Below are 25,786 nucleotides of genomic sequence, written 5' to 3' on the forward strand. Positions count from 1 at the left end.
CCCAAATATTGTAAGAATGATGTATACAAGGAAAGATGGAGCTAGTTGGTTCATACAAGGGTTAGAAAAATAATGAGGCAACATCATAGACTTCAGAGCTGGAAGGGGCTGTGAGGATATACTTATTCATCAGCTGGATCACTAAACTCTTTCATGGAGAATAACATATTTGGTTGCTGGTTTACGGTTTTGCTTATTCCTTTAGAGCTGGGAGTTCTGTCTTTATACCTTAGCTTGTTTAAAACCAAAGCCTTAGTTTTTCCATCTATAAAATGGAGAAAATAGTGCTTACTTTTCATAATACTAGGGGGCTTAAATGAAGCAATGTATGCAAAGTGGTAGTACAGTTTCTGGCATATGGTCAGCATTCAACAAATGATAATTATTAGGATGATCATTGCCAAGATAAGTGTCTCTAGGGAGACAGAATCACAAACAACTATAAGAAAATGTGGGCCAGTGCGACAAGCTCAACATGAACAAAGAGCTAAAAAGGAGCAAGCAACAACATGGGTGTGCTGGAACCATTTTTGACATCACCCTACACGGGTATTCTTCTAAGCTTTCAAAGGTGAAAACCCAGGAGAAGAATGCACTGGTGAGGCCTGGCCCTTCAAGACTTGAGAAACACTGCAGGTCAAACAACTTGCAATGAATAAACAGGAGTGTGAAAATGAAGCACAAAATATTCAAGAAAGTTGTCTTCTGCTGTGGCAAATAAGTCTTTATTGGAAACACATGCACACACTTGTAAGCACTGAATTTTAAAAAGCATGACTAACTTAAGTACTGTCATGCTGCCTTGTCATCCTTAGCTTCCTATATACTAAACATCACCCACTTAAAACAGCACAAAGAGTAAATCTGCTTGGTTCATGTTGCAGTGTTCAATTTAAGCAGCCAATTAGAAGTATAAAAATTTAAAAATTTGAACTAATTAATAGGCCTACCAAAATTTATAAAAAGCCTAAATTACAGCATAAAAAAGAAACATGTATGGGTTTTGTGTATTTATTTATATAGGACATACTACAATTTTCTTAATTATAAAATTGATTAAAATGTATATACATACGCCTAATGAAACATAAAAGGAAAAATCATTCAAAATCTCACTCAGCAAACAGAGAAAAACTTCACTGTAAATAATTTTTGTCTTTCCAGTCTCTTTTAAAAATTACATATATTTTTATTTTATTTGTATGTAGAGCTATAATATATATTTAAATAAAAATGATTATTATCCATTACTTTACGGGTCTTTTAAAAACATTTAACAACAATTCATTGTGAATATTTTGCCACTTCAACAAAATTCTTCCACAATATAACTTTTTTATACCATGTGATTTTTGAAGAATGCATGGTTTTCCTCCCTGGGATATGCCATAATCATTATTATTCAGTTTTAGTTGTGGTATTTTTGCACTTATACTACAAGTCTAGTTCTCCTTTGTTTAAAGGCTAGAGTAGATTAAAATGACTTGTTAGCAGCATCATATCAAAGTACAGGTTAAGCAGTATGAATTCCCATGACTGTACTAACACTGATTCCATGTAAATGAGGCCTATAGATCTAAGTTGGTTCTACATAAGAATTACCATTCTTTAGATTTTATTCGGCTAGTTAACAAACTGGGTTTTCTTTAAAACCTCCAATATCTAGATATAGTATGAGTCCTAAACTGGTGAGCTTGGAATTAATGACTTAAATACTAAAATCTTGCCAAAAATCTCACTGCCTTCAGTAATGCAACTGTGAGTTGGGTTGATGAACATCATGAACCTGTATGCAGCATAACTTGGGGACCTTCCCCTCAGTCTTTAACCATCCTTCACCGGAACACACCATCTCAAAGGTCACTAGGTGAAATACTCTGAGATTAGGTACATCGGGAACTCTGGTCCCAAATAAGTGTAAGACATGGTCCCAATTCCAGAGAATGATATAAATAAATAAACTACAACAGTATATAAGGTAAGAAAAAACACCTTGCCTTGAAAATCACAAGAAGTGTTTTTAGATCAAAGACATTTCACACAATTCTCTACTTAAGTTTATTATCTGTTCTGTCTCAATTTACAGTATTGTGAGACACTCTGTTAAATTAGAGCCTCAAGATCTTAATCTAAATTAATCTGACCTATAGAACACAAATATTTCACAGTAACCCTAGTGATGCGATGCAACGAAACTATGGACACTGCCAATTAAGGCTCTTTCAGTTAAACACAGGCTTAAGAGCTTCCCTTTTTATGTTACAAAGCCCAGTCCTGGTATAAAAGGTTTGAACATCTAGTCATACCTATGATAAACAGTCACTTGGGGCCTTCATTTTATCTTTCTGAAACACATGACTTGAAAGCATGTTTCAACAGGACACCATTGTGGAATGAAGTCTGGCTCCCAGCAATTTTAGGTGGGGCTTTATCTTTGGCAACTCCCCTAAAAAGACTCTGGACCTCAGTCTGCATACCAGAAATCCTTAAAGTCTTGTCATTGTTTCTTTTAGGTGTTCTAGAGCTCTAATCCTCTTATTTCTTTAAAACCAAAACAAACAAGCAAACTAAAAACCTACCTCAGGCCTTTCTAATGGGAAAAAAAAATTTATCATTGAGCCTTATTTTCTAACTACAAAAAAGTCGATTAGTTCCAAAAGCTACTAAAAACATCCAATTTATACCATACAACAAATCACAGAAATGACACCTTCAAATGGACAATTCTGGATATTTGGATATACCGAGCTAATCTGAGTGATATATTCACATCCTTGAAGTTTTAACACCAAAAATGTACATCAATAGTTTATTTAAAAATTAAAAAAAAGATATATATAACTTATAGGCAAGAATAATCCTTTTTTCCCCCTTATAATCTATAAACCAGTCTTTTCAAAGTTGTAATGCAAGTTTTCACAGAAATATCTTCATAGTGGTTTCTCATGAAGCGTATTGGGAGTCTATAGTCTAAAATATAGCACATGTTACAGGGTTTTTTTTTTTTTTCCAACCAATAATGACATATTCAATTAAGGTAGGGGTTATGACTATAGGAAAAGAAGTAGGGTTACCTGAGCCTCCTACATATATATAACTTTTCCTGTTTCATGACTCCCCATTTCCCCCTCCCCTCAGCCCCTGGCAACCATCATTCTACTTTGTTTTTATGAATTTGACTACTCTAGATGGCTCATATATGTGGAATCACTGTATTTGTCTTTTTGTGAATGGCTCATTTCACTTAGCATAATGTCCTCGAGTTTCATTCATGTTGAGGCATGTGCTATAATTTCCTTCTTTTTGAGGCTAAATATTATTCCCTTATATGTGTATAGTACACTTTGCATATTCATCCATCCATTGACAGACACTTCAGTTGTTTCCAGTTTTTGGCTATCATGAATAATGCTGCTACGAACATGGATGTACAATTAGCCCTTTGCAACCCGGCTTTCAATTCTTGCGGATAAATACTCAGATGTGGAATTGCTGGATCTAGTCCCAGGATCTTTTAAATCCATAGTTCTCCCATAAAATGTTGTTCAATACTGCTACCTAAGCAATGAAATAGTGAATAACAAAGTCATGTTTAGGTCCCGAAGGGTCAGTCAGGCAGGTTCATTAATTCCTTGGCAATTTCACCCACTCTTTTCTGCACTAAGGGAGAATCTGTGCCATAACCACATTGATCTTACTGTACATACCCACATACTCTACTTCAAAACTTGACAGGGCGCCTGTACGCTTTCACTGATCAATTCACAATGATAACAGTGAGCTTCAAAAACTGTCTTATAAACAGGTTCTCCCTACTTCTCACTTTGGTCCTCAGGAGGGCCCAAAGAATGCATCACTCAAGATGACAAAGGGCAAAACAAATCCTGAGAAAGCAAGAGAAGGGTTCAAGTGGGTTCCTTAAGACTTCTGGATCACCTGGGAAGTTGTAATTGGTGAATTCAAAGCAAGCAATCAACCAGTGGAGCTGGAGACAAGCTGAAAGAGTCACAGGTGAGCTTTGTTCCAAAGAACAGTGAAAACTATGGCCATATTGCCCGACATGTTGTCCCTGAGCACGATGGGGATAAGGTGTAATCTGTTGCTGTCCATGAAGGGGATGAGGTGACTGAGAAAGGCCACACATCACCCCAGCCACCTCAGCAGAAACTAAGGCATGGGCCCCAACTGGAAGTGCCCGTTTTCTATCTTTACTGTTTCTAGGCCACTAGATAAAAGCATAAGAAAAGGGGCATCATGTATAAATTTCATTAATCAAATATATATTCTGAAGTCAGAATTAAGAGAATCCATTTGTTATTTATTCCTGGAAGTGATGATAATGCTGAGAAGGTAAAGACTCAGTCCACTAACTCGAAATAAAAAAAATAACAATTCATTTCCAACAAGGCTGAAAATGTTGTTGCTGTCTGAAGGACAATGTAATGACTTAAATGAAGAGTCTGAAAGAAAGAAATCATTATCTCATCATAACAGCCATTATTAACCTACTGTGGAAAAGCATCAGGAACTGAAACTACAAATATGCAATGTTAATTATAACTTTTTCAGTGCAGGAAATAAAAATCAGCACTGCATAAATAAGAAAATATGAAGCGCAAGTGCCTAGGTTGTTGGCTAATGACCCAAATGGTCATCATTGTATACATATTGTTTTGTAATGCTTTTAAAAACATTTAATATTAAACTGTGAATATGTCTCCATTTCAACACATTTATCTATTAATATAATTAAATTTTAACAATGTGCTTTCTGATGGCGACAACTGGACAAAATACCTTCCTATCTTTCCTCATTCTCCCTCTCAATTCCCTCTTTTGAGTATCTTCCCCTCACTCCGTACTTCCCTCCTCTCCAAATGAGGTAATATATTAGAGAAGTTGATGTTCCATGGAGCAGAGCAGATTAGCATTTGCCTGCTGTAGCAGACGTCGTCAGTTCCCAGCCATGAAGGATTGGCCCAGGCCAATGATGGCAATCACATTTCCATTTGCTAGGAACTGATCCAGGGATGAACATGAGACCTAGTCCAGTATGGGCAGGTTGGCTAGAGAGTTTCAGGAAGCATTTTCCTCCTTGATAAGAGGAGCACTGTAGAATGCTCTCTGCTGTACTTCCTCCTCACCCTCCATTCATGCCTTATACCGACTGCTACTTGAGAGCATAAACTTGCAGGGTAGCAACCAAACTGAAACATAAGAGGAGACATCATCTGCACACATAAAAAGCCAGAGTGTAAAGAGGGAAAGAATCTGGGTCTTTTTGATGACATCAATGAATAGCTGGATCAACTGTAGGGCTGCCCGCTTCCAGCCTTTTAGTTATGCAAGCAATAATGCCCTTATCTAAAGCCATTTGTCGTTAAGTATTCTCTAATTTGCAGCTGAAAATTATTCTAACATATCTAACTTAATTAACATATTAATTAAAATCTGTTAGAACACTACCTTTCATTCATAGCCGCCATTCCCCACCCCCTGTCCCCCTGCCCAAGGGGGCATTCTCTTCTTGTTGCCAATTACCCCTTCCAGGTGGTTATCCTTTTCTCTTTGAGACGTGTACCTCCTTCCATTAATGTTCATGACATCTCTTTCTTCATCACTGTCCCTTACCACGTCACTCCTCACATTCCTCAGGGACTGTGGCTCATCCTCTCAACCCCACACTCACCATCTTCCTGCATGACTTCAACAACCCTTGGATGCTCCAGAGCTAACACTTCTTGCTTCAGAACTTTGAATTCTTCAACTTCACCCCATGTTTTGCAGCCTACCTAATGCACATAGAGATTGCTATTATGTTTTATAAATGGAACATGAATGTATACAATTATGTAACTGTCTTTTCACATCACAATGTATACTGAACTCATCTGCATGTAGATCTATTTGCTATATAGATCTACTGCTTAATTTTTAATGGTTGTGTACTATTCTATTTTTATGTATATACTATCTTTAGCCAAAGTTTTTAAGCATTTATTAAATTGCCCACCAATTTTAAATGCCACTTTTGTCATGTTCTGAATTATTTGAACTTATTTTTAGACTTTACTCTTCCACCTCTGCTTAGAGTATCTTTCTCCTTTAATTATTAAATATTTAGAATACATTTTAATGTATGACAGGGCAAGGTTCCTCATTCCATTCTTTAGAGAACATTCCTGGATATTCTTTTTTAAAAATTAATTAATTATTTAGTTTGCAGACTGAGTCTCTCTATGTTGCCCAGGCTGGCCTCAAATTCCTGGGCTCAAGCAATACTCCCCACCTCCCTGCTGAGTTCCTGGGACTATAGGCACACGCCAATGTGCCCAACATTCCTGGATATTCTTACATGTTATTATTCTGGACTGATTTTACGATCACGTTATTGAGTTCCCACACCCTCTGAAAAATCCCTTTTGTATTTTCACTGATTCTTAAAAATTAATAGATTAATTTGGGGAGAACAGATACCTTTACAATATTGAGTCTTTCCTCTTCTTCATTCATTCTTCTTCTGAGTCCCTCAGTAAAGTCATGTCACTTTATAATATAATTTCTACAGTTCTGAGGCCCTCACTGCCGGGGGCCTGGTCAGCCTTACCCTTCCTCATGTGCACCATATACCAATCATTTCCCCACTGAGCTCAGTCCTCAAATCCATCTTGTACTATCTGGCTAGCCTGATCTTTCTTTCTTTCTTTTTGTTTTTGAGACAGGGTCTGGCTTTGTCACCTGGGCTAGAGTGCAGTGGTATCATCACAGCTCACTGCAACCTCAAACTCCTGGCCTCAAGTGATCCCTCCTGCCTCAGCCTCCTGAGTAGCTGTGTCTATAGGCATGCCACCACCATGCCCGGCTAATTTTTCTAGTTCTTTACAGACACGGGGTCTTGCTCTTGCTCAGGCTAGTCTCGAACTCCTGATCTCAAGTAATCCTCCCACCTCAGCCTCCCAAAGTGCTAGGATTACAGGCGTGAGACTGATCTCTTTAAAGTGCAGACCTGATCTTGTCAGATCATTTTCCTATCTGATCCCCCTCAGACAAAGCCCCTGTGCTCTCTGGTCTTGCCTCCTGGTACTCTGTGGACTTCCTTCATCTTTGCTCACTCACTGCTTGATGGCCCCATCTTCTGAGAGTAGGATCTGCTTTAATCACTCTTCCTCCAGATTTACTGGCCTCTCAGTACACTGTATTAACAACTGCCAATAAATGTTCAAGGACTTTTCATAAAGAAGTGAGGTGCAAACTAAATTGGAAATGGCCATGGCCATGAAACCTACAAAGGCTGATAAAGTCATAAAGTCATAAACAACCCACTTTCTCCTCCCAAGGAGGAATACTGTAGCAAGTGATAAAACTCCATGGGAATCAGAAAAAGTAGGTTTGGATTAGGGGATAAGGACCGAAGAGGCATGGCATATAAATTAGTATTCATACCTATTAGCCATGAAAATATCTTCCTATATGTGTTACGACTTTTGATTCATTATCTTAGAAATACAAATCTCCCAGGCCTACAGCAAACCCTGGAGCAAGGAACAAAAACAGTGAAGGATGTTGCCTTTCTATTTTGCCATCTCCTTCAGAAGCAACTTGCCCAGTGAATCAAGAGGCAGGGAGTTTCTCATAGAGTTCCACAGCTAGGGGTATGACTATAAGCAAGTCCCTTACCCCCTCTCATCCCTAAGAGAAGCCCTCTACGGGTCAAATCACTTTGCCTGAGTCTTCACTTGGACACAGAATTGGATAGACTACTGGCTCTGTGTAAAATACTTCAATTTCATATCACATCAGTGTTTCTCAAAGCATGATCTCTTAATTCAGTGATATTAAGTTCCATTTCATCTTAGGCACTAGCCAATTGTGTAAGCAAGTCTCAACTTTTCTGTGCCTCAGTTTTTCATTTATAAAAATCAGGATATATCCTGCTCTGCCTCTGTCATAGGACTATGGAGACATTCGATCATTTTATATCATATATAATTGATTTGTTTTTTAAACTGCCAAGTGCTATTCAGCTAGACTGTAAATTCTTTGAGGAGCAGGAATGCAGTGCATCTTTATATTCCCCACAGAATTCAACAAAGCACCTTATATAGAGAAATTTGCTGGTTTTGCTTGATTTGATGAATCACCCATTAGTTTATAAATATGCACTAAGATGAAGTATAATGACTTGTGCTCTTGGCTTTGGGTACAGGAGTTACAGAACATTATTACTAATTAAACTGATTCCTGAGTCTTTCTTTAGTGAAAAAGCCATGATCCTGCACCATGGCTTATCAGATATTCACTAAGAATTTACTGAATGCTTGCCAAGTGGAGGCACAAAGGAAAGTACCAAAAAAGTTCCTCTTGGATATGTTTAAGTGAGCCACCTGCCCATGAAATGTAATTTACATTTTTGAGGGCAGTATGATCTGAAAGAGAAAGAGCACTGGACTTAGAGTAAAAGCTTTGGATCTGAATTTGTGCTTACTATTTATATAATGTAAGGCAGGTCTTGCAACCTTTGTGAGCCTTGGTTTTCACATCTATAAGACTGAAATAACCTCCAAAAGGAGGAATTTAAACAAAACATTATATTATATAATATATATTGATATGCATTATAGTTATGTATAGTAAGTAGGATACCATATACTTAAGTACTTTATATAAAGTACACACACATCATAAATTGCTACCATTTATTCAAAAGAATTATGAAGCCCTTACTACATGTAAGACGTGTTTAGCCGATGTTACACAAAAGCACCTGAAGACAGAGTCCCAAAGTGCTCCTATTTTAATAGGGAGAGAAAATATAAATATGCACTATACACTTCAAGGCAGTATGTGATGGGACCACAAATAGCACAGGAGCTACAGGCACTGGGCAAGCACCAAGGAGGAAGCAGCATCTCGGCCAATCCGGGAGGTGGGCTAGCATTAGGTCTGGTGTGGGGGGGGCCTCTGCCATGGGAGACACTAGCAGAGGCTTAGAGGAAGGCGAGTGCTTGTGCACCTGGAGACCAGCAGCAGCCCCAACAGCCAGGGTCCTGGGGAAGGGACACTGCTAAAAGGGACCACATTGCAAAAAAGAGCTTTACTGCTGGGTGGGCAATGGTCTTACCTTGTAGTCAATGAGCAAGTTGTCAAAATATGAAAAGAATGGTGTTATTGACATTTTAGCATATAGGATGGACGGGAGGTGGTGTGAAGAGGCTATTATACTCTGGACATAAGTTAATAAGGGTCTGAACTAGAATATTAAAAAGGGAAAGTAAGGGGAAAGGCAATTCAAGACACAAATGCAGTATGCTAACATTTGTTTTTTCACAGGTCAACTTTAATGGGCCATTTTGGAGGGCTCTGCCACATCTCCAGGTTGTGTACTGGGTGATCTTGGGCCTGTTATTTAACCTCCCCTCCTATAGCATCTAGCCTTAGTTCCCTCATCTGTAAAACAGGGGCAACAGTTTCTTGTAGGGTGGTTGCAATAAAACAACGGGTGCACCTCCCAGCTTGGGTAATGGGTTCAGAACAGATGCCACTAAGTCAAGAAGAGGCTCTGGTACCCACCATTAGCCATGTTATCTGGCAACACTACAAGTTCAGATTCACCTAGTTTTCCCCAGTTACTATGTGGACGGCCTTCCAACTTCCCTAACTCTCATTATTAAGATCAACAAACAGAGATGTGCCCATATTAAAGAACATAATCCTTAAAATATTTATTATATTAATTAAATCAAGTATTAGGTTGCCTGTTCTTAATTTTAAAAGTCTAAAGATTGCCAGCATTTTAGGTCTGGAAGGGCCCTTCGAAATCATCTGTTATTATTCACTGAATGTGTTATTAATAGATGTCTCTTTTTGTAAATAACCCAACTTTCTAAGGTGGTTTTTATAAGTTGCATTTTAGCAACACCTGGACAGACTTCTCTGACTACTGAGATTCCCTCAAACTGTCCTTTGAGTGCTTTCATAGGATAATAACCATCCACTATAAGAATGTGATATAAAATTTTACTTAATCTTCATATATATTCAGAAGCTACTGTTGAATAGCGGAAAACATTACTAATGAACTTTCTTACATAATTAATTCTGGTTGCTTTCCCAGCTTAACAAATAAGAACTATAATTTGTGACATTATTTCCTTATGTTATCCATTAATGCTGAACTGTGTGCATTCCAACACAGAGAGGGGGAGAGGAGCAAGTGAGGACTCTGAAAAGAACACTTAGCTTCATTTGGTCAAAAAATGGTCTTTACAAGGATTTTTATTATGGGTCATAAAACACTGCTTACCACAATGTACCTCCCTGAAAAAGAAAAGAAGTCCTTGCCGTGGTGAGAAGCTGAAAACACACTGAGAGTACTCGTGCCTCCTTCTCAAAAACACATCTGTGCATATTATCTGTTTTGGGTAGAGCTCCATGCATAGCTGTTTATGGGGACTTCACAGAGGCAGCACTTAAACATTTTTTTATTTCATGTTGTTGCAGGGACTGAATTTTTAAGCGTTAGGACAGAAGCAGCAAATTTATCTCCAGGGGGAGGAGGACCATATGCTCCTCACGGATACTTTCTTCAGTCTATAGAAAGAAGAGACTCTGGGAGGCCAAGAGGAAATGGAATCTTTAGGCTAAACAGAACTGAAGAGATATCCCTCAAGGCAAAAAAGGGAACTTGGTTAACACTGTAATGACTATCTTACAAAGAGGAATTCGGCACATAAATGTTAAAATCAGAACCACAATAGGTATTTCCAGGGAAAGATGGTCATCTCTACAGCTAGGAAACTCTTAGTCTTAAGAGTATCCAATTTGATGGTGAGTACAGGTGATGTATGTTTTTCCATTCTTGTGATACCTCACTTCGAAGGATGGGCTCAAGCTCTATCCAGGATAACATAAGAGGTGTTAGTTCTGCTGAGAGAAAATCAACATATGAAGATACAAGTGGTTACACACCAGGGTCTCCAATTTTGTCTGGGCTTCCAGTACTGCCTTCTCTGGGTCTCTGGTAAGCTCCCTTTTCTGTTGTTCATAATGGCTACCACAAACATGGCACTATTTGTTTGTGTTCCCTGTCTTCTTTCCCTTGCAACTATACTTCTCAAAAGTCTCTTAGATTCCAAATTCTGCCTCCACCCTCTCACCTCCTTCATCCATGGCTTCAACATTTAGTCATATTCTGAGGCACCCCAAGTCATAATGGTTTCTGGGACTGCTCTCCCAAGCTCCAGATGTGCAAACTTCCACATGTGCAAACACTTCCTACTATGTTTTCTAGAATATTCCACAGTAACTGTAACCTCAATCAGTCCCCAAATAACAATGCAGTTTCTTCACTCCCATCAAAACCTGTTCTTCAGCCTGTATTTCTTATCTTGTAGAATGGTACCCTGTCCACCCAAATGATCAATCTATAATAGAAATCTGACAGATAATTTAGCTTCCTTCTCTCCTCCCAACCACATAGCTAATGAGTCACCAAGTCCTGGTGATTATAATTCCTAAGTTACCTTTGAAATAAGCCCTTCTCTCCCATTTCCACAGCCCTTGTTAAGTAGTCAGTATCTCTTGCCTGGATTACTACAGTAGTGTTCCAATACAGATAGCTCCTATCTTTCAATTTATGCAGCTTTAATCTTTTCTCCAGTGTTGACTAAGTGATATTTCTAAAATGTAAATCTGAGTCACACAGAAGTCCCCTTCTGTTCACTATAAGACAAAGGTAAAACTTAGGTTGCTAACTAAAGCACTTTGACGTCTGATCCTCAACTACCTCTGGTTTCATTTCCCGGTATTCCCCCACCCCTGTTGCTACGCTCTGAAGGTGATATGCTCTATTATATCTAGGTCCTTTTGCAATGCTTCCCTCTTCCTGGAATGCTCCCTCCACTGCCCCATCCCCCAACACACACACACACACAAACACACACACACACACACACACACACACACACAAACACACACACATCTTGTCTGGCTGGCTCCTTCCAACTTGTCTTTCAAGACTTACTTTTAGTGAGTCTTGGGCATGTCCCGGGCAGTTCTCCTCACATCCACAGGCTAAGCTAGGTGCCCCCCTTGCACAATCCTACAGCACTCTGAACACAGTTCTGTTACAGAACTTATCCCACTTTACCGTAATTGTAATGTCTCTCTCCCTCGATTGGAGCCTCTGGACACAAAGAAATTAACTGGAAATGGGCGTGTGGTGGGAAAAATAAAGGAGTGCCCCAGGTACTTTACATACATTACTTTTTTTCCCAGACACTTTGCATATATTATTTAACTCTCAAAGCAACCCCTGAATAAATTCATATTCATTCATTCATTCCAAATTTGTGTACAGGCCAACTCTTGTGGCAGGTGCTGTGGCAGGCTAGAGAACAACAGTGTCTGGTCTCATGGAGCTGCAATGGAGGAGAGAAGCCGACTCCAAGGTTAAGCAAGGTGGCCAGCATGCACAAGGTCCCTTCCACCAGAAGCCTGGGCTCCCCCTGACCTTGTGCCACAGGTGCACCTGGTCCCTCTTCAGTTCTTCATGTCTCAGGCCTCAGGCACTGACTAAGTATGAGGGGAATGAACCCTGCTTTAAAAATATACTACAATCTAGCAATTCCACTTCTAGAAATTCACCCTACAGAACCAACAGTGCAAGCTTATAATGAGTCAACACCAAGAAGTTCAGTTATATTTTGTTTGAAAGAGTAAAAAAATGAAAACACCGAAAATGTCAACCAATAGAGGAATAGGTAAATAAATTATGATGTGTCCACAATGTAATATCAAGCAGCCATTAGGAAGAACATGAGTAATTCTAAAATGTAAACTAGATGAATCGATAGAGAAAGGACTAAGTCTTAGAGTAATATGTACAGCTTGATTCTATTTTGATAAAAGTGTAAATGTTTATGTACGTGTGGCTACGTCTGCATTAAGGTGGCTAGATAAAATATAAGACACAGTTAAATTTGCATTTCAGGTACAGAATAAATACTTTTCCAGTTTAAGTGTGTTCCATGTAATATGTGTGACATATTTATGTAAAAAAATTATTCATTGTTTATCTGACATTCAAATTTAACTGAATGTTCTTATTTTATTTGCTAAATCTGGCAACTCTAGTCTGAATACATATAAAAATGTTTGGAAGGGGATATAGCTACAGTTAAAGCTTGTTATCTCTGCAGGTGGGGGTGAGATGGAGGAACAAAAGGGAGAGATTTCTACTTTTTTAATGTCAAATGTTTAAAGCAGTAGGATTATGGGTGATTTATAATTTTTTGTGTTGTTCCGAATTTGCAAGTTAGAATTATACATACATATTAATGTCCCTTTTACTAATTTTTAAGTTAGTAGCTAGCAATCCTTTGAAAAAATAAAATGTAGTAAGTCTCTGATAAAGTTTGGAAAATAAATCCTGTGAGGACCTTTAAAAAAATACTCCACAGAAACAGAAAGCAGAGCACTTCAAGAGTTTTCTAAGGAATGACACATCATTTTCAAATCATAGTTAAACAGTGTTATTTTATGTTCTCAACAGACTTATAGCCACTTAAAGATAGTAAGTACAACTTATTTATTTACTTATTTTTTAACTGTGACTTCCTGACATAGATCCTAGGGGAAGAACAGATGCTCCATAAGTTTTATGCTTTTAATGTTTAAAGTATAAAAGTATTGGAAAAGTAAAAGCTAGAGGTAGTTCTGAAAGACAATAAAACAATCAATTTTAGAGACAATGACACAAGTACTGGGTTATTTTTTAGACTCATTTAGTTTGTTTAAAATATTTTAGAATGAAAGCTAAATCAATAATGTCCACTCAGAACAGCCTTGAACTTTCTTTAGGCTGAGAGTAAAATGCTAATTAAAAATAACCAATGTAAAAACTCTAAGTAGTATCACAACAAAGATTGTACTTTATCTTTCTTTGAGTACTTCCAATCTCTGTTTCTTTCTTCCTGTTTGTTGGAATCAGCATACAGAGCCTTTCAAAATGTTTTCTGAAGCTTTTTATCTGCTCTCTAAGGCTGTGAGCAGGCAACTTTTTAGCACAGATTTTTAGGGTCATTTCAGACATGACACTTACCGGTTTGCCAAGAGGTACCAGGCTCGCCAGTGCTAACTAACTGGTGCTTCTTTAATAGTCTGTACCTGAATGTAGTTTGCTTTTATTTTGTACTTTTGTGGTACATCTAAGAGGAATATAGTATTTATACCCCTCTCAACACACACACACACACACACACACACACACACACACACACACACAAACATGCACATATCCTCTACACATAAAGTCACACTCTATTCATTCACAAAGCAGCATAATGAATAAGCTAAAGGAATTGTTTTTCTTCTTTAGAGTTTGTAAATTCTTTTGTCTCTTTTGGCATTGTACTATCAGCATTTTTTTTTGGTAGACAAAATGTACACTGGAAATTGAAAGTGTTTAACATTTAAAAGTCTAGCTATGAGGCTTTACTGTCTGTCACATATATTTAGTTTGTAGTTAAAGATATTTTAATGCAGACTTAAAATGTACCAGTATTGGATGTTGAGTTCCATATTTAGAATTGCCAAAATAGTCTAAAAAGGTATGGGGCAATGTTTTGTCTTTATATATTTTTAAAGTTCTCAGAGATAAGAGACGAAGTATTGTTAAGACCATCAGTTTGCTGTCCTATCTGGGTGAAGAGAGAGGGGAAGGAGCCATTCAGATTCCTAAGTATTGGGGAGATTTTCTCACTGCATATCTTTGACAAAGGACTCATACCCGAAATATATAAAGAACTCCTACAAATCAATTAGAAAAAGACACAACCCAATGTTTAATACTGAGTGAAAAATGTGAGCAGGCATTTTATAAAAGAGGAAATCCAAATGTACAGTAGCTTATGAAAAGGTGCTTAACCTTATTAGTCACAAGTGAATTGAAAATTAAAAGCACAACTAAATACCACTACAAGTGGTTTAAGTTAACAATATCAAGTGTTGACAAAGATGTGGAACAATCAGCTCTCTCGTACACTTATGGTGAAACAAATAGTTTAGACCACTAGATTTTTCTACATGCTCACAACTCATTCTTTTAAATACCCAAGACCATATCAATTTTGCTGGGTTGTATTTTGTAGAATCCATCTTTTTCCCAATCTTTTAAAAAATAGAACATTTCCCACTTTCAGTATTTTGGCACCTCTCCTAGATTCCATGACTCCTCAAAGGTTACCCTGGGGCTCAGAAGTTGTAGCCACAGGTTATTGCAATGCCCTCAGTTATAATTTCCTATTCCAGGCCAAATTCAACAAGACTAAGCTAAATAATCACCTTCGTCCCCAAACTGACAATTACTTACCTATTTCTGCTTCTCCTTTACTGGAGACAATGAGTAACCAAGTCTAGTCAAGTCTTTCTTCACAATTTCTCATTTCTTTCCATTTAATCACCACCACTTCCCTCCTGGTATAGACTCTGATTATCTCCTTCCCAAACTACAGGATCAGTCACTTTGATCTCCTGTTGTAATCTCTCCTACAGAAGCACATCACTGTCAGATTAATCAGCTTAAAACACTACAATGATAACATCAGCCACCCATCCAAGAGCCTGCCACTGCTTCCCAGTGCCTCCCTGATCACGTCCATTTCTCTCCTGCTTAACTGGCTTCTTGTCCACCTCTCTCTGGGTGTGGCCACCCTAATGCCAATTTTGCCTAAGTGGAAATTGGCAAATCTTGAGCAATCCTGGCTTCTGCTGGCTTGTGTCATGAATGCCTCAGATAACATCTTTAAGGTCCTACAAAACTGCCACTTTCTTCAGGAAGCCAGTCTTTATTTTCTGTCCTCTGAATTCCTATAGCATTTGTCATTTGCAACACTTATATGACATTTGTCATATACTGCCTAATGCGGTGGCTATTTCTCTATATATCTTACTTTTCATTTCTAGATGTTAAATTATCTATAAGCTGTATTTATATGATATGTTCATATTATTTAGCACAGTAGCTTGAACAGTCTGCTGCACAAGGTCTTACGGAATAAATTAGATATAAAACTAGAATATGTTTCTTTGCTAGATAGGCTTTCTTGTTCCTGCTTAAAGCATGCCAATAAACACTGATATATTTTAAATACATCAAATACTAGAATATTTTTTAAATTGGCATTTCAATTTGGTCAGCTGCCATCAGGAAAACACAATGACTAAGAATTGAGGAAAAATATACAGATGTTAGAGTATACTATTCCCTGGGCTTTCACTTTTTAAGTGTTCTGTACACAATGGAAAATTCTTACAATCAACTCTCTAAACTTATGATGGCATATGGTGTGTTCTATACTTACAAATTTTACAGATAAAAGTTTATAGGATTTGACTTTCCAGAGACTCTGAAGACTCTTAACAGTATTTGAGGAGGCAACTGTTATATCATCAGAAAAAGAGATGGAAGGAAATACAAAAAGGCATTTTACTGTCAACAAAGGCCCAAACCAGAAGGAAGAAAGGCCTTTAGGGACACCAAATAGATCAAGTGACCTTGGTGGGTCATTAAGGCCTATATGCAAAATCTACTTGATATCAGTTTAGAGAATTTTGATAAGCCACCATCACTACCAGTCAGACCCTTGGTGCAGCACTGTAACCAGCTTTGGGTCTCTATATTTGAAAAGTCCTAGAAAGTACAAAGAAGAACAATTATCATCCCTTATATCATAGGATGCTGGACTTGTCTACAAAATACTTCATACATTTTTTTTTTTTTTTGAGACAGAGTCTCACTTTGTTGCCCGGGTTAGAGTGAGTGCCGTGGCGTCAGCCTAGCTCACAGCAACCTCAAACTCCTGGGCTTAAGCGATCCTCCCGCCTCAGCCTCCCGAGTAGCTAGGACTACAGGCATGCGCCACCATGCCCGGCTAATTTTTTCTATATATATTTTTAGTTGTCCAGATAATTTATTTCTATTTTTTAGTAGAGACAGGTTCTCGCACAGGCTGGTCTTGAACTCCTGACCTCAAGTGATCCACCCGCCTCGGCCTCCCAGAGTGCTAGGATTACAGGCCCGGCCCAAAATACTTCATACATTTTAACCCATTTAATTTGCATATTTCATCCTTGCTTTACAGATAAGGAAACTGAGGTTCAGAAGTTAAAAGACTTGCTCAGGTCCCATGGCTAGTAACCAGGGGTCTTGGTGCCAGGGACTCTCTTTCACCACAACAAATGAAACGGAATAAGCAGATGGTGTCTCTTGACCCTAAGATCTGAAAGTATTATAGTACTTCCCCAGATCTAGTCGAGGCATTGCTTCCAAGGATCCACAGAAGGCAAATACATAACTAGTCATATCCTAGCCCCAATTCCCTGTAGAATTAATGAATGTTAACGCAAAGTGTGCAAGAGGATTTTGTAACTTAAGATCAGAGAAAAAAAAATATATGCCAACGTCCAAAACCAAACCTGAAATTCTTCAGGGTAGGCACGCTAAATTCTCATTCCTATAATCGCGTGTACATTTTCGATCCTTGGAGCCTATTTTTGCACTCCTTTTTATGTCTTGCAGAGAATTTCTGACTGCTTTGCAGCACTTATCGTGTGTGTCCTGTAAGTTTCTGAAGGAACTGTGCTTTTCTTATTTTTAGTCATCTGCAGTCCTGTGATGGCACACTGCTTCACATATAGAAGATGCACAATTATTGTTTATTGAATTCAATTAAAAGCCATGTGTTTATTTGACATATATCCTTATTTGACAAATATGCAAGTAATCACCAGGGAGATAGTATAAGAAATAAACATTTTGATAGTGCGTGAACATTACTCGAAATGATATAGGTAGACAAAAATTATTATAATTTTTCATGTAGAAAAATAAATATACTGTACTTGGAATGAGGCTCTATTTGAAGAGAATAAAATGTTAAGAATGAAAGTTCTAGTGAAGAAAGCATTACTGATTCTGGGGTTAGTCCAGTAAAAATAAGGGCAGAGTTCAAACTAACATTGTTTTTAGAGCAATGTGCAAGTAAGCATAGTGACATTCAAACCAATAACAAAACCTTTTAACTATAGGTATTTATTAAAGGAAATAATTCGACACCAATGAGAAAAATCACATTTATATGGCTTTTGGAAAGTCCACTGGACTAGAATAATAGGAACTTGGTTACAGTCCTCGCACTAGTACCTACTGCTTGACGTTAGGCAACTCACCCAACTTCTCTGGGGCTCACTTTCTTAAATACAATGTGGGGAGGCTAGACTATATAAATTCCAAGGTTTTTTCCAATTCTGAAAATCTTATTGATTTGTGTATAAGTGATCCCTTCAAGCCTTTAAAAATGGCCTCCTTGACAGGTTAAAAATGATTCCTCCAGTTTTATTTACATGTATAATTTATAGATCCCACTAGATCAACGCCGTCAACTTCTCAAGATTTCAATTTGGGTTGGTACTATACTATATTTAGCAAATTACAAGAAAGAGTAAAATGAGAACGGAATGAACCTGCAAAATCTATAAATAATATACAGTCACTGTGATAAAACCTTATTGCAACATGTCATTTCTGAACAAAAGTAACAGAAAGAAATGGATTTATGTCACAATGTGGAAAGCAAACCTTTTTCAACATCCCAGTCATGTTTTGGGAACTGACAGAACAACTAGAATGCTGGTTTTGAAAATATGTCCTGTTACATTCACAATGTGAATTTCAAGTGCATTCTAATTGGTTTTTATAAGCCCTTCTTTGCCTTAATCCAGCTCTCATAATATAAAAATTTACCTGGCATAAATGAAGTAAGAAAAAAAAGAATTTAATGATACCTAATGACAGAGTTTATAATGGCTTATTAAAGTCATTCCTAGGTGTTGAGGCAGAGTGTGGATTACCAACTAAACCCCTATAAGATGTAGTTCCTATAAAGATACCATATTTGATCATTACAAAAGTCAATAGTAAAAATTACAGCTTAGGAGTTCTTATTTTTTATAAACAAAGTAGACACATTCTAATACCTACAAAACCCTACATACACAAAGAAATTCCAGGGGTGATTTTTGAACTGCTTGCAGGAACAATGTAATATAAGAATTCCTTCAAAATACTAAAACTCTATTTCCAGTGGTCTCTCACAATTTTCATTTGTTCCCAAATAAAGGTGTAAAATACTAAGTCACACAAGAAAAAACTTCTAAGAAGTCTTAAGGTCTTGATGAACCTCTACTTTAGGTACTAGATTATTGCTGATATTTTAAGGCGAAAAGAAGCATTTGGAATAAATTTTTGTCTTGATCTAAGTTGGGCTCTAATTCACAACTGCATTAAAGTTCATGTATAATATTTAATATGTTAAAGTTTGTACATCATTCTCTCAGAATTCTTTTTTTTAAAGTAAGATCTTTTCATTGGAGAGAAGAGAATTTAACTGGAGAGTATCCGAATGTGGACTCTTTTTTCGATGACAATATGGCAACAGTAACCATAAACAGGTGACAATTTACAGATATGTGAGGAAATATTAAAAAAACTATAATCACATAGTCATTTCTGTTAACTTTTTGCAAAGATATCAGGCTGTGTCTTTGCAAAACACACAGTATATATTCCTGAATGGTTGTAAAGTATATCTGCAGAAATAAGAGCACATTCTCCATAACTTTGAATGTAATTTTAGAAATGTTAAACAAAAAAACAATGTTTATAATGAACAGCCAATATCTAATGAAAAGCTTTTATTTCTGAATCCTATCATTGAAACCATGGGGGTTAATAATAAAATTATATGTATCTGTCTTCACTTCATTTCTGAATTTATTTTATATACCAAGAGGCTTATAATAATTAAAATTATAAAAATAAATTACTTTAATGGCCCAGAGGGCATGGAAATGTTAAAACATTTATGTAAGTAGGACTTACTCATTAAAGAGTACTGACAAAGACATATAAATTATATTTAATTCTACTATGGTGACTTAGATGAAATGAAAACAGTCTAATGGGTTGTGCAAGAGTCACAAATCTAGCTCCTGGCTCTTTACTTGTGTGAACTTGGGCAAGTCATTAATTAGCTATTTATGCCAGCTGCCTTCATCTGTAAAATGAGGACAGTGCTGCCTCCCCAACTGCAAGACAATGTCCCAGGCTCAGCTTTGGGAAGTTTCCCTCAGAATTCCATCTTTTTAAAAAGCCAAATCCAATCAAGATATAAACATAAAGATGTTTATTTTTCTTAAATGTGCAGACTAGACAATGTCTTCCAATGGTGTTACAGAGGTTGAACTATTCCACTGTTCATGAAAGTAGTCACACTTACTGATTCACGAGGCTTGTGTCTACATGACAGAGAACTCTGAGGGTACACAGGGGATAAGTTCTGGGGAAAAGAATCTGGTGAGTCATTAGGGTACCAGGAGTGAAATGAAATGCTATACCAAATCCTGCCGAAACCTCAGGACTTAAAATGAGAAACTACTTTTTCCCATGAGACTCAGGCAATTATAATTTTAATGCATGTTAGGAAAGATTTTCAAGGTCTTAGTTGACATGTTTAAACTTGAGTGTTTTCAATGAAATATGCCATTTTATAAAATACAGTCACTATTAATGAATGCCAAAACTAAGAGAATTTTTATGCAATTACATATGGACACATGACTACCAAAGCAGTTCATCGTGATTGATGTTATTATTCTGAATACCACAGGAGTTAGTAATGATTCGGTGCCTTCCCATGAAGTTCAAGCCAATGTTTTTTTGTTTAATTGGCTCATCATTGTTCACTCAATTGGTATTTTCTCTGCTATTCCTGTTTCTAATCCTCTAGTAGTCCTCTGGGGTCTACACAATCTTCAGGTAAGTGTTTCAGTTGAAGCCTGACATGATATGACAGATCCTGAAATTAGGCCTAAGAAACAATTCTGAGATAACAATGCTATTTAAACCCGAAGTAAGCACAATTTATTTAGTTTCTATGTGTTTTCATATTTAACTGAAATAACAATCTACTTTATGGTGACTAAATCCACTTCTGAACACAAAATTGTGATATGTATTAACTTATTAAATTATATGCTTCAATATCCACCTAAGCTCAAATAGAATTCAATTACTGATTATCTCCTAAAATCAAGAGATCAATGACAGGAGTAACAGAAAAATCATATATAGTATCCTCATCTACAAGACAAGAAGAGATCCCACAATTAGGGATTGAGCACATATTCATGGGGGCTCACATGTGTACTTTACTGATATTCCTTCATGATCTAATATTTAAAAGATTATAAATACCTAATGAGGTAAATTTCTACAAATCAATATATCACTTTGACTTTAAAATTGAGACATGCTTTAATGTATTATTAGATATACTTAAAATTGGGTAAGAAGGTCATCTTTTGAAATTGGCATCTCTTGCTCTCACAGGGCCAATTAAATCTGGTGCCTTAAACTTGCAGCCTGACAACACAGCAGAAGTTGACTGTGGCTCTTACTGAAGAAAGCTACCTCTCCCCCAGATTTGACTCCCAGCTGTCAGTGAGGTAGGGAGACCCTTTTGTTGCTGCTTTCCTTGGCCATAACTCCTCCAGTACTGAGTTAGCCCACAGAATGATGCAAACAGTTCACCTGGGAAGGGGAGTCTTGTTTCACTGTGAGGTCTTAGAAAAGTCCCTAAACTTCAAGTTTCTGTTTTCTAATCTATAAAAGGAGGGATTCAGACTAGATGATGTTACAGGATTGGAACAGCCCTAACATTCATCACTGACAGTATCTCCAACCTTTCCTTGGTTGCCGCTTCTTCTTCCACACAGGAAGAGATGCGGTCTAGACAAATACAGCAACAGTGTCACTTCTACTCAATTATCCTAATGGTTGCTTCCATCCCTCACTTAAAGCTATTTGAAATAGTGTGAGAATCCCTCTCAGTAACATTAAATGAGAATCTCAGTAAAATCCAAGTATGATTATTTCCTCCACTGTTTTGTCTTCGGTGCAATCATTCAGATGAACATCAGCTCATGTTTCCTATACTCATCAGTATCGATCATTTTCAGAACTCCTGTCATTTTTAAGTCCCCAAGCAAAATGCTATCTTTTCAGAAAAGAAAGTTCCAAGTCCACAAATACGAACCCAATACCTGTTGGAGTTAAAACGTGGTAAGAAATCATTCTTTTTTCCCCACTCTTTCTCCCTGAACAGTTTTAACAATTAGTTCAACCGAGTAAGGTTCAACAAACATGATTTCACATGGGACCATCTCACTCATCTGTCCCTCTGTGCTGGCAATCAGATTTTCACTAGAGAAATTCACCCCAAAGCACAGTATGTGCTTACAAAAGTTTGTCAGGACTCTATTTGGAAAACAGCAGCTTAATCATTTCAATCTTTAAAAAATAAAACTACAGTTTTTGGAAGCCTCTATTTATTTTAGAGTTTCTTTTCTCTTCTTGGATTGCCTTTCTCCTCTAAAACTGGTTCTCATTTCCCGAAGCCTCTTGTGTGTGCTCTCTAAAAGCCACCATAGCTCTTGGTGAAGATGAGTTGACAAAGTCAGTCAGCAAGATCGATCTTTTTGGAAATGGAAGCCGTCTGGAGTCTACCAATTTTAACTACTTCAGTTTGAGCTGAAGAGGAGTTTATTGCTGCTCTAGTCCCCTTCCCTGTGGCAGTAAATTACCAAATGATTAAAGAGCCCATTTCCCCTCACCCTCTTGGCCCTACCACTCTTCTCTGCTCCCAGCAAAAACATAAAAAAAAAAAAAAACGATCCCCCAAAGGACAAAACCTGCCACCAAGGCGGCAGCACTGTGGTAATTTCCCAGGGCATTATGATTGATAATGATCAGCAGAGCGTGGGATAATAGCTCCCCTTAATTTACCGGTCCCTTTGAAGGGTTAAAATATGGCAGATGTTGATAGCTCACACTCCTTGCTAACAGGAAAGACACATTGCTGTGGGGCTCACTTCTAGGCTTTCCCTTCCCCGCAGCTGTCTGTGTAGGGCTAATTGTATCCACTTGTTTAACCTCGGGGAACGTCTGGAGGGGACCCAGTGCCACAAGGGTACCTTTTTTTTTTTAACGGTCATTTCCTCTCTGGTGTAACTTGCATGACAGTATGTGACAAGCAGAAATTAATGGGGACACTGCTGTGCCAATTCCTCCTGAATTGCTGACACTGGCTACAGGCTGCCTGTTTGCCACCCAGCCAAGACCTCACATGAAACATGGCGAGGGGCCCACAGCTCTATTCACCAACAAGCCAGCTGGTCAGTGATGAGAGGAGCTGAAACAATGTGGTGCGCACAAACCAGGAAGAAAATGCTTTACAGACTGCTTCGAACCAAGGAGGTGGCATTTGCTGGGAGTTAATATGCTAGTTTATTTTCCTGAGTGGCAAACTGCGGGACTCCAATCTCCAAAGTACTTTAGATATAAGAAGTATCCCTCTTCTAAGGCCTGCTAAGGTGTAAGTCAGGATAGGAACATCATTCAGGCAAAAGGAAGCCATGTGGGATTTAGCTCCAAGGAGTCTTTTCCAACAGGCAGCTTCCAGGATGGTCTGGGAGCCAACAGGGTATCTCTTGCTTCTAGCTAACTACTAGGGTGCTGCCCAGTTTAAAAATTCTATGCATGGGTATCTCTTTCACTCTTTCTTGCACATACAAGTGCACATACAAGCGCACAAAAGAACCTTGAGTTCAAGCCCATTAATTGCCTGCAACGTTTTGCAAGGTTGGAGAATCTGTCCCAAACTTGGCAAGATCCACTTTCTCCCCTTAATATAATCAGGAATCAAACTCAGCTGGTGGTCACTTAAAATGGTGGCTCTGTTATAGATGAAGCTCTGCTGATTTCAGCATAGATGAATAAATAAAGGAACAAAAATTAAAAAAAAAAAAAGGACACAGCAGAAAAGTCACCTATGATCTTGTGTACAACTCAAAAGTCAAGTTTAAGGAGAAAAGATGCAAAGTTGTAATGGGAAAATTGCACTGGCAAGAGGAGTTTTACAACAAATCTGGGAAGCCCTATGGTGCATTTCAAAAAGGCACAACAAAGAGGTTCCTCAATTTTGTGGCTGGGCATGGCATGTAGTGAAATTTTAGTGCTCTGAAGTTGTGAATATTGTCATAAAAACCAGAATCTATTTAATTCACTTTTTCTTCCATTCAAAGTTTTAAAGTGTACCAGTCAATGTGAATGGGATGTGGCCAGTTTCTGAGAAAATAAGGAACACTCACAGCAACCAGGGAATTCAGTGAACGAACAATGTGTAGGTTTCGGTTTAAGTGAGGCCTCTCCTTTGTTGAGGAATAAAGGAGAAGAGAATGTAATTACCTACAGAGTTACCAGGTTTGCTCTAGGAAGAAAGGACATATGCTTTCACTTCTGAGGGGGCTTGTCCATGCCAATGTTAGAGTGGTGGCCTCAGGATGGTCATTCTTTTGCTACAAAGAGTAGTTAAACGGACAGGCAGTCTATCTTTCCAGCAACAAATGGAATGGACAAATTTCTCCAACTCACTTGGAAAAGAAGCACAAGACTGGAGAGGCAATAAAACAGTATACACTGCCCACCTCCACTGGATAAAGGCTCTGGGAATAACTTTAGTGGATGGGCTGGTATTTCTGTAAATATACTTGGTGAGAGAGCCACTGAATTTAGGAAAGGTTTAAATGTTTCTAATTCAGAACTGGAACACAGGCCTGAAAAAGACACAAAGGAAGAACTCATGGAATTGGAAATGTGTTTAAGATATTAAACTTAAGCTATCTTAAACACATTTCCAACATATACTACATAATACAACATGAGCCTTTTTTAAATGCTCACTGCCAATACTGTCTTCAAGGATCCCTGCTTTCTGATAACAAAGTACTGTAAGATTTTAATGAAAATTCATTCGAACACGCCAATCCAAAGGGCACTCAGAACGTACTGTCCTTCTTGCTCAAGACTGACATGGAAACATTCATAAACAGGAATCCCATTCAACTTCAGATATTCCCTCTTATGTGATAGCTGGATAGTCTGAATCTGAATCTATCAGAATCAATTCTGCAAATGCTACCAAAGACACATGCAAGTGAAATCCTGAGCTCCTCCTGGCTTGAAGTGTGATGCCCACAGCTTCCACAGTGGCTCTGCAGCCTAGAGGGGCAGTCGGGGGTAGGGGGTCGGGGCAGCAGTACTGGCAAGTACACTGCCCATGCCTTCAGGGGAGTCTTCTCAGTGGCAGAAAGGTTACAAAATCTGGTCCAGATGTGTCACCCCAAAGGGTGCTTCCCCCATCATCATTTCACATTAGTTACATATCATTTGCATTTATGAATTTAGCTATAGTGTATGTTTCTGAGCTCCCAAGGTTTTCTGAACTGTAAGATCCAATTTAAAAACGCGAGAAGTCGTCAAAGAATTCTACATAGGGAATTTCATTACATAGATACATTATAGAAATGCATATTTTTTTGGCTAAATAGGGGGATACTTATTAAAATGGCCTTCTCTCAGCTTAACTGCCATACTGTAGTAGTCAAAAGCTGCATGGCTTGTCAAGGGCTACCCAACTACCCACGTGTTCTATTTGTCAGTCAGGGAACTAGGAACTGCATTTTAAAAGGTAATCCAGCAAGCAGCTGGACATTACAGGCTTCACAGTCCTTCTTCATGCTTCCTCAGGCCTCTTATCAGAGCAAGAACAGAGATCTGCGTTATGGCTTTCTTGTGGCAAGTAAAAGACAATGCAATGAAGAAACAACA

The 25,786-nt window shown here is 38.0% G+C and overlaps 1 protein-coding gene across 5 annotated transcripts in view; it reads right to left on the reverse strand.

The window, feature by feature from the left end:
• The window catches only part of CDK6 (cyclin dependent kinase 6), a 197,762-nt gene that overhangs the window by 103,505 nt on the left and 68,471 nt on the right, over positions 1 to 25,786 (reverse strand). The window lies entirely within an intron of this gene.

This window comes from Lemur catta, chromosome 11 (assembly GCF_020740605.2).
Source record: "Lemur catta isolate mLemCat1 chromosome 11, mLemCat1.pri, whole genome shotgun sequence".
Taxonomy (NCBI): domain Eukaryota; kingdom Metazoa; phylum Chordata; class Mammalia; order Primates; family Lemuridae; genus Lemur; species Lemur catta.